The sequence below is a fragment of the Pelodiscus sinensis genome, chromosome 19 (assembly GCF_052426305.1).
Source record: "Pelodiscus sinensis isolate ZL-2025 chromosome 19, ASM5242630v1, whole genome shotgun sequence".
NCBI classification, from domain to species: Eukaryota; Metazoa; Chordata; order Testudines; family Trionychidae; genus Pelodiscus; species Pelodiscus sinensis.
In genome coordinates this window covers 24,933,411-24,950,936 of record NC_143070.1, presented here as the reverse complement: position 1 = coordinate 24,950,936, position 17,526 = coordinate 24,933,411, and the positions used below count along the sequence as shown (strand labels likewise).

Here is a 17,526-nt window from a genome sequence, read left to right as displayed (position 1 = left end):
CCCCAAAAGCAGGGGAACTGATGTCCAAATTCCTGCTGCTGCAGTGGCTACTCTCAAGGCACCAGGTGGGGGGCAGGCTCTGGAGCCCAAGCCATGGGGGGAGACTCAATATGACCTGGAGCGTGTGATCCCTGCACAGAGGCTGCTGCTGGTGGCCTACTTCAGTGGCCCAGCAGCTCAAGTTCCTCTGAACCTGCTTCTCCCACTGGAGCGACCCCTGACATGAGGCAGTGGGACCACAGCTTTGTCCAAGGATGGTTGTTGATTTTGTGAGGGAGACACCTGGGCAGCAGCAGCTGCAGCTTCAGGATGACAATGGTGATGACCACCTGATGACCTGTAGTTCCAGGAGGAGGAGGAGGATTCTAGCAGTGTCCTAACCCTGCCTTGGAGCCAGTTCCTGGTCTTCCTGCTTCAGGATGACAATCTGCTCATGCAGGCACCACCTGCTCATGCAGGCAGTGCTGCCAGGTGCTAAGTTCCCAACACTGGGCTGAAAAGTACAACCACTGTCGGGTGTAACTCAGTGGTAGTGTTTGAGTCCTGATTGTAGAGGTCCTTGGTCCAATGTCAAGTGCCCCCTTAAAAAATTGATTATCAAGTGCCCCCTTAAAAAGTTGATTATCCTAAGTGAAACATTTGCACCTCCAGGTGTGTCAATCATGGATTTCTATTGAACAGGGATTCTTAAAATGTCAGCAAACCCCTCATGTGTTTTTGTGCCAATGCACGTAAACCAGGCAGACGGGTCCCTCAACTGAAACCAGTTCAAACCTGCTGGGTATCTGGTTTCTATTCCCATCAACTGAGCAAGGCTGAGATCTGAATGCCCATTGGCTGTTCTGTACAGAAGAACAAGAACCACGTCCAGCTGGAGAGGAATTGCCGTGATCAATCTTCTGGAACTTGATTCAACGAGTCAAACTAAGACTCACTAAATCAAACCCAGAGGGCACCCCACCAGCATCCTGCACTTCTGCTCTTTGCTCCCTTTGGCTTCCTGCTGTGGGGACAAGGCAAAGTTCAACTGAAGGAAGCCGACTCCAGGTACAGATGGAGGGATGGTAGGAAAAGCAGGCACATTGGTCAGGCACCGCTGGTTTCATGCACACTCAGCCTCACCTACAGCTGGGAGGCAGTTTGCAGTGAGCTGAAAAGAAACTGCCTAACAGAACCAAGGCTCAGGATATTTCTGGGTCCAGATGTGCAAACAGCTGGCAGTCAACCTTGTTGCCCTTGTTAGGGGTATGACCAAAACACAGGCCTCAGCATGAGCAAGATTCAACCCTGCACAGGGAAAAACTTTTGGATTTTTAAGCCAACTCCTTAACCACTTGGCCATCATTACTGTAAGAGACCATTCTCCTGTACTTATATGTGAACACAAAATTTGTGACTTGCTCGTTGGCCAATTCGGATTGCTACAGGACAAAGGAATTCTCTCTTAATTCTGTGCCCTCAGGAAGGGACCAACCCAAGGAGGCCGGGCCCCCACCTGGGGTCTCCAACCCAAACTGTGAGACCCAAGGGCTTACAATCCAGATGATCAGTGTTTGCTGCACTTTTCCCTCCCCCCAGCAATTCTAAATCTCAAGGCCAACTCCACAGTCCCAGCGGCTGGGGGAGATGTGCATGTCAGAGCCTCTGCCCACTGAGCTGTAGCCTTCTGTGCCCAGGGAGCCAGACACAGCCAGGGCCGGAGGGAAATGGGGAATGGCTGCACTTTGGGAGTCAAAGGTGTTGTCTGAGACCATAGAATAGAACAGTTTTAGGTACTATCCTGCAGAGGGCACCGTGGCTTAGCTGGCTAAAACACTTGCCTTGTAAACAGAAGATCCTGGGTTCAACTCTCAGTGGTACCTTGCTGTGGCCTTTGCTCACATTTTCCTATGTGCTTCTGGGACACAGACGAGGCCTCCCCTGGCCACCCATGGAACTGCTGGTTCAGGAAAGGCTGATCGCAGAGGCTTGTTAGGGAGGAGGAAACCAGAAGCCTAGAGCAGGTGCAGAGGTGACTGGCACTGCCAAGGCAGGGCTCTGACTCCCACTGTAAGTCCCTGGGTACCACACACTGGCCAGTGAGTCCTGCTCCCTGGTTGTCCCAGTGCTGTGGGTGCGAGAGACGTGCCTGTAACTCCCTGCTGGGAGTGTGGGCCCTGCCCTGCCTGGGGGGGAGGGGACAAACACAGGCTGGTTGACAGGGGCTCTGACACTCCAGCATCGGGGTCGTACAGCCCGTCAGACGGATTCAGACCAGGCTGGTCAGAGCCTCTCTCGCTCGCCAAGGGGAATTCTGCACTTACTGCCTTGGGAGCCAGGGTTACATTGCAGAGCTCCCCCAGGGCCGTCCCATGGTGCTGCCAGCCCAGCCCCAGCCACTCTCCCTGCCCTCAGCAACATGGCTGCGTTTTATCCTTCCCCTTCAGTGACAACTGCCCATTCCCCGCCAGCCCCAGATCCTGTGGGACCCGCTCCCTTCCCCACGAGCAGTGAGCGCCAGTGTGGCTCCCTGCGGAGTCTGCGGCTGTGGGAACAAGCCCCTGGCTTTGGGAGGGAGACGAGATGTCAAGGTGTTGAGTTTCACCCATGGCTAGTGTGGGGGTGACTCACACTCTGGGGGCAGCTGGAGGTGCCTCCTGAGAGCTGATTTTCAGAGGGGTGTGATCAGCCCTTCCTGTGTTTCTGGCTCCTTCCAAGGGCTTGAATCTGGCACCTAAAATTGAGGAACGTGCATTTGGAAGAGGGAATTTCTGTCTCTTTCTCATCCTTGGTGTCCCCCAGTAGCCTAATGGAAAAAGCAGTGGGTTCAAGTCCTATTTGGCTTGACAGTTTTGATGTTTCCCTGTAGATGTAGAGTCTATTTGGCTTCCTCTTTGCCATGTTATCTGTGAGATGTTTCAGCACAGGGCCAGTGTCCTCAGGAATTGCCATTTTCCCCGGGGCAGGACCCCTCAGGAGCAGACAGTGACACTGGTGTTAGGCGCAGACAGGAGGAGAGTGTTTCCTAAAAGCTGAGGTGTGCACAGTGAGGTCACTTGCAGAGATGCTGACGCTGGCGTCTCTGTATGCACCTTGGCACCTGTTACCCATCGGTATCTGCCACCTCTCAACCCCCTGTCAGCACCCAGACAGAAGGCCAGTGCACATGGAGCCAGAGACCGTAGCGAGGGAGGCGGCTGCAGCACAATTCCAGGCCTGGGGCACATTGAACAATTGTTTGAAATATTTTTAAAACAAAAAATATGAAAAACTTTAGGCTCCATCTGCACTGCAGGCTGCTTGCCCAAGAACTGTTTTGGGGAAAAGTTTTTGTGCAAGAGCACGTCCACACTGCTATTCGCTTCATCCCCAAAACAAGGCAAGATAGCTTAGTTGTTTGAATGTTAGTTTACTAAATCCAGGGTAATGAGCTCAATCCTTGAGGTAACCATTTAAAGATCTGGGACAAATCTGTCAAGGATGGTTCTTGGAGCTTCTGTGAGCACAGGGACAGGACTAGCTGACCTCTCAAGGCTCCTTCCAGCTCTATGAGGTGGTTTATCTCCTTATAAAGAGCATGCATGGACACTCTCTTGTGCAAGAAAGCTCTAATGGCTGTTTTAGCCATCTTTTCCAATGGTTTACTGTACATTTTCTTGTGCAAGAATGCACATGCAGGGTAAACACTCGGCTAGTTTTTGCACAAGAACAGCCATTCTTGTGCAAAAAGCCCACAGCAGAGACCATAGATATGCAGTGTGAAAAACTTCACAACAACAAGCCCACCCCAGCATGTTCTATTGAGATTTGAACTCTAATTGCAGAATCCAAAGTCAGGAGAGCTGCCCCTTACACCATGGGGCCAACATGATACAACATGTGTGGGTACCTGGGATACTCAGTTTTCTGGCTGGCCTCTGCACTTCTGGTTTCCCTCCTGCTGCTTCATCTCTCTGGCTACGACTACACGGCTCATTTATTTTGGAATAAGCTGGTCTTGAATAGTGATTACAAAATAGCTTATTTCAAACTAGCACGTCTACACTGCAGGGAAACCTCACAATAGTCTGAGGCAGGCTCCCCGGTGTAGATGAGCTACTTCGATTTAGAGCCCTGGGAAGAATAACTCAGAATGGCCCTGGGGAGGGGCTAGTTCAAACTAGCAGCAGTGGCGCAGCTACACAGGCCTTATTTTGAAAAAGCTAATTTGGAACAATGTAGAATGAGGTTTGCAGAAGTCGGTTACTTCAGAATTATTTCAAAATAATGGAATTGCTGTGTAGACTCTTGCATTGTTATTGTGGAATAACGGCCATTGTTCCAAAAGAACTTTTGTGTGTGGACAGAACCGGTGCAGCCCAAGAAATGTCATTGGCAGCTCCTGCCCACAATTGTATTGTCAATTGCAGTGCAGGGCTCTGAAGACATAGACCCAAGATAACAAGCTTGGTTGTTTTCTGCTAAGGCCAGGCTGGAGGGAGAAGAATCCCTCCTTCAATCCAGAGTTGAACCAGCAACCTAAGGATCACTTGCCAAACACACACTACAGTCCTCTGCTCTGCCAGCTGAGCTATTGAAAGTGCCTGTGCAGTGTTAGTTTTTCCAGGTTGTCCCTTCTGCAAGTCCCAGGACAACTTTTCCTCCAAGTAGATGGCATTGCTGATGAGAGGCAGAGGAGCACAGGGGCTGTCACAGGTACTTCACATGCAGACGGACCCCTTGAGTGAAACCTGAGCTAGATCCATCCATGTGACAGCAAAAGGAAGAAAGTTGGGTTCTTCTCATGTGTCTTCTTTGTTCCAGAGCCTCTAGGGGTGCGGCATCGAAACCTTTTGTGCTGGCCGTAATGTTTTCCTTTATTTAAAATGAAGTTTGATCAACTAACATGAGACAGTTCAAACGCTGAATCATTTAATGATTTAAATTAAACTTTTCTCCCCAGCTGCAGCCCTAGCAAAATGGCTGGGGTGTGATTATGTCATTAGTGGCGAGTGTCCATTAGTAACCAAGAGTCCATGGAAAGGTTTGGGGAGGACAGGGGCTCAGCAAAGGGGTGGGGTCTTGGGGAAGTGATGGGATAGATCCTGGCTTGCCCTGACATTTAAATGGTGCCCTTGGGGGCACGTGGCACCCTGAGCAGCCTCTGATGTTCCCTGCGTGAGCCCCAGAACCAGCCCTGAGTGACAGGGGCAGGGAGAGCAGCTCACACATGCCAAGGGGCTGGCCAGGGCAGGACATGAGCCTGCAAGGCAGCAGTGACATCACAAGGAACTTTTGCAGCTCCTCAGCTCATTGGTTGGGAGGCAGTGACCTCACAGAGGGACCATGACAACAGCCAGGTGGGACAGGCTGCAGGGCTGGGGCATCTCAGAGACCCCCATGGCCTGGTTGCCTGGAATCTCCTTTGTGAGGTTTCCCCTTGAGGGCAGAAGGAATTGAGGGTCCCAGCTGGGAGTGTCTCTGGAGATTTCCCCTTTCCCCAAGCTGCAGTGGGAGCAGCTGGCACTGAACTGAAGAGAGAGCTGGGAGAAGCAAGAGGAAGGGTTGCAAACATCCGATGAGGATGGGATTTGAACCCATGCGTGCAGAGCACAATGGATTAGCAGTCCATCGCCTTATCCACTCGGCCACCTCATCTGAGCTGTTGAGTTTTGTTACCAATTATCCAAAGCCATCACTGCCAGGAACCTTTGTGCCACTCGCTGGCTGGCCAGGGACACCCAGGGCAGGAAGGTTTTGGCTTTTCACAATGTTCCCTGGGCTGTTGTACAAAGCTCAGTGCTCGTAACAAACCCAAACAACCCTTGACTACATCTACGCTGCAGGCTTCTTACACAAGAACTGTTTTGTGCAAGAGTTCCTGCGCAAAATGTCTTGTGCAAGAGCACATCCAAACTGCCATGTGCTTTTGGGCAAGAATGTCCGTGGCAGTGTGCACGCTCTCTTGTGCTGGAAAGCTCTGATGGCCATTTTAGCCATAGGGATTTCTTGCACAAAAAAACCCTGTTGCCCATTCATACTACCTTGTTGTGCAAGAGCTCTTGCACAAGAGGGTTTATTCCTCATGGGGAGAGGAATAACTCTTGCCCAAGAAGCCCTTTTCCGTCATTTTGCTGTAAATTTACTTGCACAAGAACGCACGCGCAGTGTAGATGTTCCTCAAGTTTATGTGCAAGAATGGCCATTCTTGAGCAAGAAGCCTGCAGTGTAGACGTAGCCCCTGGGTGCCCAGAGACGGGCTGTCTAGTCACAGTCTGGCTCGGCGCGGGCTCTGCAATGGGAAGATGTCCACAGAGCAGGCAGATGGCAGCGGCACATGGCTCTGGTGGGCCCAGCATCCAGAGGAGCGTTTCCGATATGAGTGTTTACTGACAGTGTCCGTCTTTGGTCTGATTTCACAGTGTGGTGAGACACTGGCACCCACAGCAGCACGGATGGGGTGGCTGGAGGGAGTGGCTGGCGGGCGGCCGGTAGGAGCAGTGGCAAGTGGCCAAGGGAAAGGGTGAGTCTCATTTGCATATCTAATGAGTCACCATTGCTGTAGAAGAGGCTCTTGCGCCAGAAGGTGCAGGGGACAATCAGTGGGCGGAGGGTTTTTTTTTCTCCCCCCTGGTCTGATGTGGCTAGAATTGAGGAGAAGAAAATCCTCTTCCCCTCTCCTCAGAAGATGGAAATTGCAGTTGGATCTCCTAAAGCTGGACCCCAGGACTAGACTTTTTCTTTCTAAAACCCTGGTGAAAACTGAGAGCCAATTGCTCACAGGCTGAGAATGTGAGTTAAGGAAGAGCACTGCCCAGCATGGGGCTTGAACCCATGGCCCTGAGATTAAGAGTGTCAGGCTCTACCAACTGAGCTAGCCAGGCTGCCTGCAAAAAAAGTTCCTAATATCCCATCTCAGTGTAACAGGAGCCAAGTGTTCTCCACTGCCTGACTCAAGGCTCTTTCTTGCCCCTAATGTGGGGTTCTGGTCTGTGGAGAGGTTTGAACTCGAACGCCACTCCTGACACACCCACTTCTTTCCCCACAAGGAACGGCCCCATTTCCATCTCTCCAGGGACTGGTCCGTTCTCTGCAAAATGCTCAACCTGTTTCATTTTCTGCAGGAACGAGTGGGATCCATGCGCCCTTTTCCCCAGTGAGAGGTATGTGTCCTCTTACCCGCTTTCCACAGACACAGCAGGCCAGGGGGCTATGAGCCTCCAGAGGCCCCTTCCTACTTGGCCTCCCACAAAGCTGGGGTGAAAAGCTGCTAGACCCCAGCCCTCCGGGGCCAAGCCATGGCAGAGGTAGCAGGATTCACTCCCATCTTCTCCTGCCTGTGCCCTGGTATCCCCCAGGTGTCCATGTTGTTCACTTACCTCTGGGCTTTGGGCTCCTGCCCCATGAAACCTAGTTTAAAGCCTCCTCACTAGGTTGGCCAGTCTGCATCCAAATACTCTTCCCTTCCTCGACAGGTGAACCCCAGCGCTGCTGAGCAGCCCTTCCTGCAACAGCATCCCATGGGCAAGGAAGCCAAAGCCCCCTGCCCATGGAGCTGTAGCTTTCTGTGCCCAGGGGGCCAGACACCACCTGGGCTCGATGGCTGGAGGGAAGTGGGGAACGGCTGCACTTTGGGAGTCAAAAGTGTTGTCTGGAAACATAAAGAGCCATTTTAAAGAGACTTTGGAGGAGGGCCAGTGGGCTGAGGGAAGGGAGGGGCTGGGGTGCCAGAGGCAGGCTCTGACTGGGAGACACTCCCAGCAGCCAAGCACATTTCTCAGGCAGCCCCTTCCCTGCCCAGGGGGTACAGGTCATACCCCTGGGTGAATAAGAGCTTGTGGGGACTGGCCAGGGCTTCAAGCAGGCAGCTCCCATTGGCCACAAACAAGCCTGGAGCAGGGACCAGGCCTGAAGCCTTTTCCTCTGCAGCTGAGAGACACAAAGGGCCCAGCAGCCCCTTCTCTCAGCTGTGCGTGGGGGCAGGGCAAGCAGGGAATCTGCCTGAGGCTTCTTGCTGCCATGTTGGGTGGCTTCATGGGCTGGATCCAGCCCGCTGGCCTGTATTGCCCAGGCCTGGCTTAGAGGGAACCTTGGCTCTGGGCTGTGGGGGAGAGGCCAGTCTGGCCTTCCTGGGCAGGGCATGACGACATGCGGCCAAACATCCTGGACAGAGAATTACAGGCCACGCAGGCCTTTTACCACAGCCAAAGTAGCTCAGTGGGGAGAGTGTTAGACTGAAAATCTAAAGGTCCCTGGTTCAATTCCAGGCTTTGGTATGCTCCAATAGGGGCTAATTACTTCAAGTTGATGGTTTTGCTTAGAGCTGTTATCACAACCTGCACTGCAGGAGAAAAGGGGAGATGAGCTGCATCCTGGGGCTCTTCCTGCTTTCTCTTGGCCCTGGGTCTCTATCCTGCCAGAGGGCAGGTACAAGGGCTACAGTTGGGGGGAATCAGGTGACACCACAAGAAACACTCCCTGTTGGCAGTGCTGGAACATGGCACCACATGAGCATGTTGCTAGCACCCATGTCTCCCCCCTCAGGGCCACTAGAGATGTCCTTGTACCCTGGGGCTGTCTGTCTGGGCCATGCACTCACACACACTGGCCCCTCCCTTTCTAGGGCAGGGCTCCTGTTGTTCCTTCCTTTACACAGCCTGGGAGTTGGGCTTATCCCCAAGCAACAGGGGCTGTGTTTACCTGGGGAGCCACAAATAGGAGCAGAACCCGCTGTTCCCACTTTCTGCTTGGCTTTGAACCAGGAGCCTTTTCCACATTAAGCAAACACGATACCCACCACCCCACAGAAACATGCTTGTCAGTTTTTTTCTGTACATAAACTTGGACAAATATTCTGTTACTAATTCTTTGCCCAAGGCAGAGCAAGAGCAGGGAACAAGACCCCCCCCCCCCAATACTTCTCTAGACCCTTTGCTCCCAACACGGGGGGGTGGGGGGGGCTGTGTGCCTCAGAAGGAGTGACCCACATCATATCCCCAACATTTCTGCCCTTCATGGATGGACCTTTGGGGGAGGCCCAGACGCTCCATCCTCTCACTCAACTCCTATGACACACTGGAGCAGAGCAGCGCCATGGGGTAGGGCTGAGCAAGGGGCAGAGGCTGCAGGAGCTGAGCATTTCCCTAGAGCCCAGGGACCCATAACAAGGCATCATGCCCCGTGTCTCTCTTGGAAGGCGCAGAAAGGGATTGACTGGGGTTGGGGAGAGTGGCTTATGGGTTGTGCAGCTTTTTGCCCTGGTTAGGGCGTGGCCAAAACACAGGCCTCGCTGTGAGCAGGATTTGAACCTGCGCAGGGAAACCCTATTGGATTTCTAGTCCAACACCTTAACCACTCGGCCATCACAGCTATGAAGTCAGCAGTGTCCCAGGATCAGGGACAGTGGTAAATAATCCCAGTGCCCAGGCCTGACCTCACCCGCCCCACAGAATTCACACAGCAAACCTGGCTCCAGAACAGGGCAAGCTTGGGGGCTCATTGCTGGGCCTTGGGGTGAAGCATTAAACCAGCCCCCTCCTGCGGGGCCTGTGAGTGTTGCTGTCCCTGCTGTACAGACAGGGCCATGGAGACAGGGAGAGGTTCACTGAATGGGCCAAGGTCACCCAGCTAGTTAGAGTCAAAATCTGCCCCCAGCTCCCTGCCCCACCCACCGACGTGCTGACTCCCTCGCTACCAGGGGCTGTTTGCATTGGTCTCTTTTGTTTTCTTTTCTGCTGTGAGACATTGGGACAGTTGGCCAGGGCGTCCCGCAGTTGCCATCTCCCTCTGTGCAGGGGCTGTCCAGAGCCCCGACTAGCAAATGCTGACACTGCTGTTAGATCCAGACCAGAGGGGAGTGTTTAAGGGTTATTTCGGAAGAAGGGTTTTCTCCCCAAATAACTGCATCTAAACGTTGTTTTTTATTTCATAATAAAGTATTTTGAAACAGCACCCGGACACGATTATGCAAATATAGCGCGGGATATTTAAATCCCGGTTTCATTTACAATTTCGAATGTCTCCATTTGCATCCCTCTCCTGAAGGAGACTGCAAGTGTCGACATGTCCTGTGTGTTGCAACCTCCCAGCACTCACCTGAGGTTCCCTCCCCGCTGCCTGAAGACGTTTGGGAGTCCTCCTGCGTCTCCTGGAGCTGCAGGTCATCAGCGTTGTCATCCTGAAGCTGCAGCTGCTGCTTCCCAGGTGTCTCCATCCCAGACTCCACAACTATCCCTGGAGACAGGGGCTCCCCACACCCCGGGATTCGGTCCAGTTCCTCACAGTATGCACAGTGCTGCGGTGCTTCCCCAGAGCGGGACCTGCCCTCACGGGCCCTCACACACCCCTCCCGCAATTCGTTGACCTTGGGTCTGACTTGGTCTAGGATGCAGGAGGGGGGAGGTGGCCTTTCTCTGCAAGGCCATCAGCCATTGGGCCATATGCTAGATAATTTCATGGAGGTTAGGTCCATAAAAGCTATTAGCCAGGGGATAAAATGGTGTCCCTGGCCTCTGTTTGTCAGAGGCTGGAGACGGATGGCAGGAGACAAATCGCTTGATCATTGTCTTCGGTCCACCCCCTCCGGGGCACCTGGTGCTGGCCACTGTCGGCAGACAGGACACTGGGCTAGACGGACCTTTGATCTGACCCAGTACGGCCGTTCTTATGTTTTTATGTTTATAAATGTCTGCATTCCTCCACCTGGACTGCCGGGCCTGCAAAGACCCCCCCCCCCCTCGGATCACAGCTCCAAGAGGGTCTTTATCTCTGGCCCAGACACTGACAGTGCCTGGTGTTTGCTGCCCTCTGCTTCATCCTGTGATGTGTCCCTGAAGAGGTCTCTGGGGGCTTGTGCCTGTGACATGGCTCTCCAAAAGGAAGACGTGCTCCATCTTAGGCAAAGGACCCAGAAACAACACTTTACGGCAAAAAACATAAGGACGGCTCTTAGTCCGCATCCCCGGGCCACACAGAGTATCCAGAAGTCACTTCCCCACCTCTCCCTTGGCTGCTCTAGAGCTTAGCCCAAAGGCCGATAAACTCTACTCTCCCACCCAACAACCTCTGGGACTCCTCTCCCGCCTGGCTCCTCACACCACGGAGAGTGCAGGGCAACCACTACCCCAGAGTCACCACTTCTGGTCTCTGCCTAATAGCCAAGAAGTTCTGCTTTACCCAAACCACACAGGCACCCTCTCGCCTCTGGCCAGCCTCATGGCAGACATGGGCTTCCCTCACTAATTTTCCTAAAAGCTTTCCAGGCAGGCATTGGTGGTATAGCAGTGAACATAACTGCCTTTGAAGCAGTTCACCTGGGTTTGATTTGCAGCCAATGCAGTGTAAAGAAGGAGCATGAAAGCTTCTTGCTGAACCCTAATTTGAACCCTGCAAAAACAGGTACAAATGGCTCCTGCAGTTGCCTCTCACGGCTTTTCATCCTCTCCAAGATCATGCACAGTCATGCAGGGCTTCCCTCACATACCCCTGCCGCAATTCCTTGACCTTGGCTCTGACTTGGTCTAGGCTGTGCGGGTAGGAGGGAGGTGGCCTTTCTTTGCAAGACCATTGGCCATTTGGCCAAAAATGTCCACATTCCTCCGCATGGACTGCAGAGACCTGGACATTATTAGCATGAAGCTCTAAACAGCTGAGCCAGCAGGCCCATGAGTAACCCCACAATAGAGGGAAGAGAAGAGTTTTCCCTGCTATTGGGGAAAGCAGGCCAGACCAAGGGCCTTTTAGCCACTGGGGCTGTGCAGACTGGAGCTTCCTCCTACCATTTTTCTGGCTTGTTTCTGCTTCCCTGTCCATAGCAGGCAGCTAAAGGAGGGGGGTAGAGCAGTCACCACAGCAAACATATCTTCAGCCAGCACAAGGCTTGAACCGCAACAGACACACAAAAGGGGCACGAGGGACAGTTTGACAGTTTGAGTCTCCACCCCCCCAAGCCCCACCAGGCAAACTACCCCATGGGCCTTGCCGGCACCCAGCTCAGGGGCCTGGGGATTTCCTGGGGATTTTCTGTCAGTTTTCCAGACCAAATAAGTAGCCCCCCACCTCCCGTGCTCTGGAGTCCCTGCCTCTAATGGGCCTTCTCAGCCTCAGGCTCCGCTTTGTCTCCAGACAGACCCTGCTCTGCTACAGCCACCTCCTCCCTCCAGCTGTGATTCCTGGGCCTTCTAGAGGAAAATGCACCCTTTCATTCTCACTTTGAATCCCTGGGATTTTAGCACTCCCATCTGCACCTAACACCAGCATTGGCTAGTGAGGGGTCTGAACATCTTGTGTAGAAAGGGGAACAGCAACTGTGGAGCAGCCTTGCCAACTACTTCAGAGAGCAGAGGAATGTAAACTCTTTATCAGTGAGAGGAAACTGTCACCCCAGGTGGGACTTGAACCCACCATCCCTGGCTTAAAAAGCCAGTGCCTTGTCCATTAGGCCAGTGGGGTACACAGAAAACAATGCCAGGGACAGAAATTCACCCTTCTAAATGGTCCTTCTTCAATTTTAGATCCTGATTAAGCCCTTTTGAAGAAGCCAGATACAAGGAAGGGCTGATCTCATTCCTCTGAAAATCAACTTTCGATAGGTATTGGCAGCAGGCTCCAAGTCATGGGCCTTGACCTCTTGTCTCCCTCCCAAAACTGGGGAAGTGTCTCCCACCGCTGCAGCCTCCTGAGGCTCTCTGGCCCTGTCTGTACAGCAGGGACAGCAACACTCACAGCCCCACAGGGGGGCCCCTGGCCTAGCAATGTGGCTCCCTGAGCAGCCTCTGATGTTCCCTGCTTGAGCCCCAGAACCAGCCCTGAGTGAGGGAGGCAGGGGGAGCAGCTCACACATGCCAAGGGGCTGGCCAGGGGCAGGACATGAGCCTGCAAGGCAGCAGTGACATCACAAGGGCCTTGTGCAGCACCTCAGCTCATTGGTTGGGAGGCAGTGACCTCACAGAGGGACCATGGCAACAGCCAGGTGGGACAGGCTGCAGGGCTGGGGCATCTCAGAGACCCCCATGGCCTGGCTGCCTGGAATCTCCTTTGTGAGGTTTCCCCTTGAGGGCAGAAGGGATTGAGGGTCCCAGCTGGGAGTGTCTCTGTGGAGATTTCCCCTTTCCCCAGGCTGCAGTGGGAGGGGCTGGAGCTGGCAGGGTTACAGGAGGGGCTGGTACTGAACTTCTGGGAGAAGCAAGAGAGAGGGCTGCAAACACCCAATGAGGATGGGATTTGAACCCATTCAGGCAGAGCACAATGGATTAGCAGTCCATTGCCTTAACCACTAGGCCACCTCATCTGAACTATATGGTTTTGTTTCAAATCACCTAAAGTCAGGGCTTCAGGGAATCTTTCTGCCACTTGCTGACTGGCCAGGGACCCCCAGGGCTGGAAGGTTTTGGCTTTTCACAATGTTCCCTGGGCTGTTGTACAAAGCTCAGTGCTGGTAACAAACCCAAACACCCCCTGGCTACACCTACCCTGCAGACTTCTTGCTCAAGAACTGTTTTGTGCAAGAGTTCTTGTGCAAAAGGTCTTGCGCAACAGTGTCTCTGCACTGCCATGTGCTTTTGCACAAGAAAAGTGCTTTTCTGCAAGAGTGCACATGGCAGTGTGGACGCTCTCCTGCGCAGGAAAGCTCTGATGGCCATTTTAGCCATAGAGTTTTCTTGAGCAAGAAACTGCTGTTGCCCATCCACATTGCCTCCTTGTGGACGAGTTCTTGCACAAGAGGGCTTATTCCTTGTGGGGAGAGGAATAATTTCTGTGCAAGAAGCCCTGTTGTCTGATGCTGAACTATAAATTTACTTACACAAGAAGGTACCTGCAGTGTAGACGCTCTGCAAGTTTTTACACAAAAGAGCACTTGCTCTTGTGCAAAAAGCCTGCAGTGTAGACGTAGCTCTGCAGTGTAGACACAGCCTGAGAGAGACAAGGAAATGAAGTGGCCAGAGCCTCCCCCCGGCAGGCTGGCCCTCAACAGGACGGGCACGTCTACACAGCACCCTCACCTCGAAGTGAGCTGTGCAGTGTGAGCGGCTGCCCGGGACCCCAGGGGAAGGTCTGTGGGGAGTTTCCAAGGCAACAACAACTACAAAGTTTCATAATCTACACTCACGTGACTGTGATTTATTCCTCCACTGGCAAGTGTCTCTGAAGGGATGAGAAATGCAGGGCCCAGGTGAAGGGAGACGGGTCACATTCTCCTGCCTGAGTCTCAGTCCTGGCTGAAGCCTGGCTACAGAGAGAAGAGGCCAATGCAAACAGCCCCATGGCAGCGAGGGAGTCAGTACATGGGTGGGTGGAGCAGGGAGCTGGGGGCAGAGCTCAGCTCTAACTCACTAGGGGTGCATCCCATAGCTCAAAATAATCAATGCAGCTATTTTGAAATAGCTCATTTTGTAATTTGGCGCTGGCTACACAGCACTTATTTCGAAATAAATCGCTATTCCAAAATCCCTCCCTCCTCCTGCCATGCAGGGATGTCGGAATAGCAAGCCCGTTATAGCTTGAAATAAGGGGCTTGCTTTTAAGATGCTTCTGTGTGATATGAGCACCGTGTCCTAGAGCTCCAAGCTAGCCGGCCCACGGGTGTCAGTCTCGCAAGTGGCCCATTCAGAAAGGAGCTTTGGGCAGCTGCAGGGATGTTGTGGGCTCTGGAACAAGGTGGGTGAGGCAGCAGGGCCTTTTACAAGCAGGGGAATTAGTTCAAGTGGTAGAGCGCTCGCTTAGCATGAGAGAGGCAGTGTAGTTCTCAAACTACAGCTCAGTTTTTAGCCTTTATTTCAGTGGCCCCCTCCCTCTTCCTACCTCCTCTCCGAGAAGAAACAGACCCCCAGCAATTGCCATGCTGCAAAGCAGAGAATGGAGATATCAACCCCGGCAGTCTGTCAGGCTCTGTGGTGCAATGGAAAGCACATTGGACTTCTAAGCTGTAATGGTTAATGTGAGCCCAGCTAGACATTCAAAGGTTGTGGGTTCAAGTCCCACCAGAGTCACTTTAGCTGCTTCCTCATTTCCAGGATGCAGCTATTACAGACCAGGCAAACCTTAGGCTGACACTGGGGTGGGCTGGCATCCAGGCAATTCCCAGCAGACCCCAGTAAGGAGGGAGGGAAGGGCTGGTTCTTGGGGTTGGGGATGGGGGTTGTTCTGAAAGTCTGCAGGTGCCTTTAGACTATTTTGTCCCTCCCTGTCTCCTACCAGTGCTGAGCAACACTCAAGCTATGTCTGCACTGCTCTTCTGGAAAAACCTACGCACATTTCAAAAACAAATTTGTGTAGCTTTTTCTGGATGAGGCTTTTCCAACATTTGGCCTGTGGACACTGGGTAAGTCACACAAGGGAGGCAACAGGCAGAGCCCGCCCAGTACACCAGCCTCCCAGGGCAGGGAGGCCAAGCCACAAGCCTCCAACAGCTGCCTGGCCTGATTCATCTCCCTTCCCCAGGCTGGCACCAAGGGGCATTCTCAGCTGATGTCACCCCCTCTGTCACATGGGGAGCTGGGCTCATCCCAGGCACAGGCTGGTCAGCAGCAGCTGCACTTACCTGGGCACTCAGGGGAGCAGCAATGAGAGACAACCTTGTGCTTCAAACCAGGGATCTTTTGCGCTTTAGACAAATGGTACAAGCACTACACCAGAGAAGCAGATCTCGCTGCTAGAACTTGTCTGACTGTTCTGTTCCTGGCTCTTTCTAACACCCTGCTCTGCGGAGGAGGGGAATGCACCTTGTGAACACTCCACCTCTTGTTCTCAGGGAAGCGACTCACCCGAGCTGCCAGCTCCTCATTTCCTCACCAGCCCCTTGAGATTTGTAGCTCAAAGCCCAGCTGCCTTCCCCAGTGGGAGCAGAAAACGCTCATGGAAGGGCTCACACATTGTCCCCAATGCACTGGCCTGAGAGACTGCATTCTTGCTGCCCCTGGGTGCACCCAAATACCCCTTCTGCTCCCCAGCTCACACCCCTCATGCCACACTTGGTGCCATGAGAACAAAGCTTCCAAAGGGGTTTGATTTTCCTCCATCTCCCCTTGCTGCGGCGCTAAGAGAAATCTTGAACCCGACCCCTTCTCCTGTCCCTGGAGAGATGGAAATGGGGCCGTTCCTTGTGGGGAAAGAAGTGGGTGTGTCAGGAGGGGGATTTGAGCTTAAACCTCCTCACAGACCAGAACCCCCCATTTGGGGCAAGAAAGAGCCTTGTGTCGGGCAATGGAGAACACTTGGCTCCTGCTATGCTGTGATGGGGTGTCAGAAGCTTTGTTAATTGCGTCCTTGTTAGCTCAGTTGGTTGAGCAGGAGACTTTTAATTTCCAGGTTGTGGGTTCAAGCTGCAGGCTGAGTGATGCTCTTCTTTAACTCTCAGTCTACAAGAAAATAGATCTCAACTTTCAGCACGGTTTTAAAAAGAAAAAGTCTAGTCCTGGAGTCCAGCTTTAGTAGAACCAGAGAGAGAACCAACTGCAACTTCCATCTTCTGAGGAGAAGGGAAGAGGATTTTCTTCTCCTCGGTTCTAGCCACATCAGCCCTGGGAAGAGAAAAAATAACCCTCCGGCCACTGATTGTCCCCTGTCAGCTTCTGTAGCTTCACCTCCTTCCACAGCAGCTCCAGCTTTGAGCTACAAATATCAAGGTGTGGGGGCCTGAAAGTTTTATTCTTTTTATATTTGCATTTTAGGTTTAGTAATGTAGCCATTTAGGTATATATCGCCTCTATTTCCTTGTTTAAAAGTGTAGTGATGAAAATAGTAGAGTTTTGCTATTGTGTCTGTGTTAATGAGACTAGAGGAATAGCAGGTTATTTCGATATTTCGTGCTGTGTAGACACCAAAGCGTTTTCAAAATAAGCTCAAAACGACAACTTCTGTAGCTCAAATTGCGAATCATATTGCAACCCTCTGTCTACGCTGCACCCTAAACTTGAAAACAGATGCTACATCAGAGCTCTGTCTACACTACAGAGAAAACGCTTTAGCCCAGAGAACACAGCTTCTCTTCCGAAGTGCTTTTTGGGCATCCTTTTGTAGCTCATTTTATGAGAAAGAAGGGATGTTCCAAAAAAGGATTTTTTTCCCCCAACATTTGGCTCAGTGTAGACAGGTCAAATGTTGGAAAAGCCTCTTCTGAAAAAAGAAGCAGAAAAAGCCACGCAAATCGGGGTTCACAATTTGTGTAACTTTTTCCAGAAGAACAGTGTAGTGTAGACATAGCCTGAGTGCTGCACAATACTGGTACGAGACAGGGAGGAACAAAATGGTCCAACGGCACCTACAGCATTTCAAAACAATCCCCACCTTCATCCCCATGTACCAGCCCCTGCCCTCATTGGGGACTGCAGGGAACTGTCTGGACTCAAGCACACCCCAGTGTCAGCCTAAGGATTGCCTGTTCTGTAAAAGCTGCTCTGGAAATCAGTGAGCAGCTAAAGTGACTGTAGGGGGATTTGAACCCACAACCTTTGAACAACTGTCCTGGTTCACAGTGGGCACCCCAACTTAGATAACCAACGCACTTGCTATTGCACCACAGAGCATGATGGGTTGCTCGATTTGCTCTCTCTCCTCTCGTCTTTGCAGCAT

General features: G+C 52.5%; 5 non-coding genes across 5 annotated transcripts; 2 read left to right on the top strand and 3 right to left on the bottom strand.

Annotated features, from left to right (window-relative positions):
- Nucleotides 1–5,534: 5,534 nt before the first annotated feature.
- On the bottom strand, nucleotides 5,535–5,616 carry TRNAS-GCU (transfer RNA serine (anticodon GCU)). The gene has a single exon. It is a non-coding gene; the product is annotated as a tRNA-Ser (tRNA).
- Nucleotides 5,617–6,769: 1,153 nt separating this feature from the next.
- TRNAK-CUU (transfer RNA lysine (anticodon CUU)) lies at nucleotides 6,770–6,842 on the bottom strand. The gene has a single exon. It is a non-coding gene; the product is annotated as a tRNA-Lys (tRNA).
- A 1,319-nt stretch (nucleotides 6,843–8,161) lies between these two features.
- TRNAF-GAA (transfer RNA phenylalanine (anticodon GAA)) lies at nucleotides 8,162–8,234 on the top strand. Its single transcript has one exon. It is a non-coding gene; the product is annotated as a tRNA-Phe (tRNA).
- A 1,011-nt stretch (nucleotides 8,235–9,245) lies between these two features.
- On the bottom strand, nucleotides 9,246–9,327 carry TRNAS-AGA (transfer RNA serine (anticodon AGA)). The gene has a single exon. It is a non-coding gene; the product is annotated as a tRNA-Ser (tRNA).
- A 5,513-nt stretch (nucleotides 9,328–14,840) lies between these two features.
- On the top strand, nucleotides 14,841–14,945 carry TRNAR-UCU (transfer RNA arginine (anticodon UCU)). Its single transcript has 2 exons — nucleotides 14,841–14,877; nucleotides 14,910–14,945. It is a non-coding gene; the product is annotated as a tRNA-Arg (tRNA).
- The last annotated feature ends 2,581 nt before the right edge of the window (nucleotides 14,946–17,526 follow it).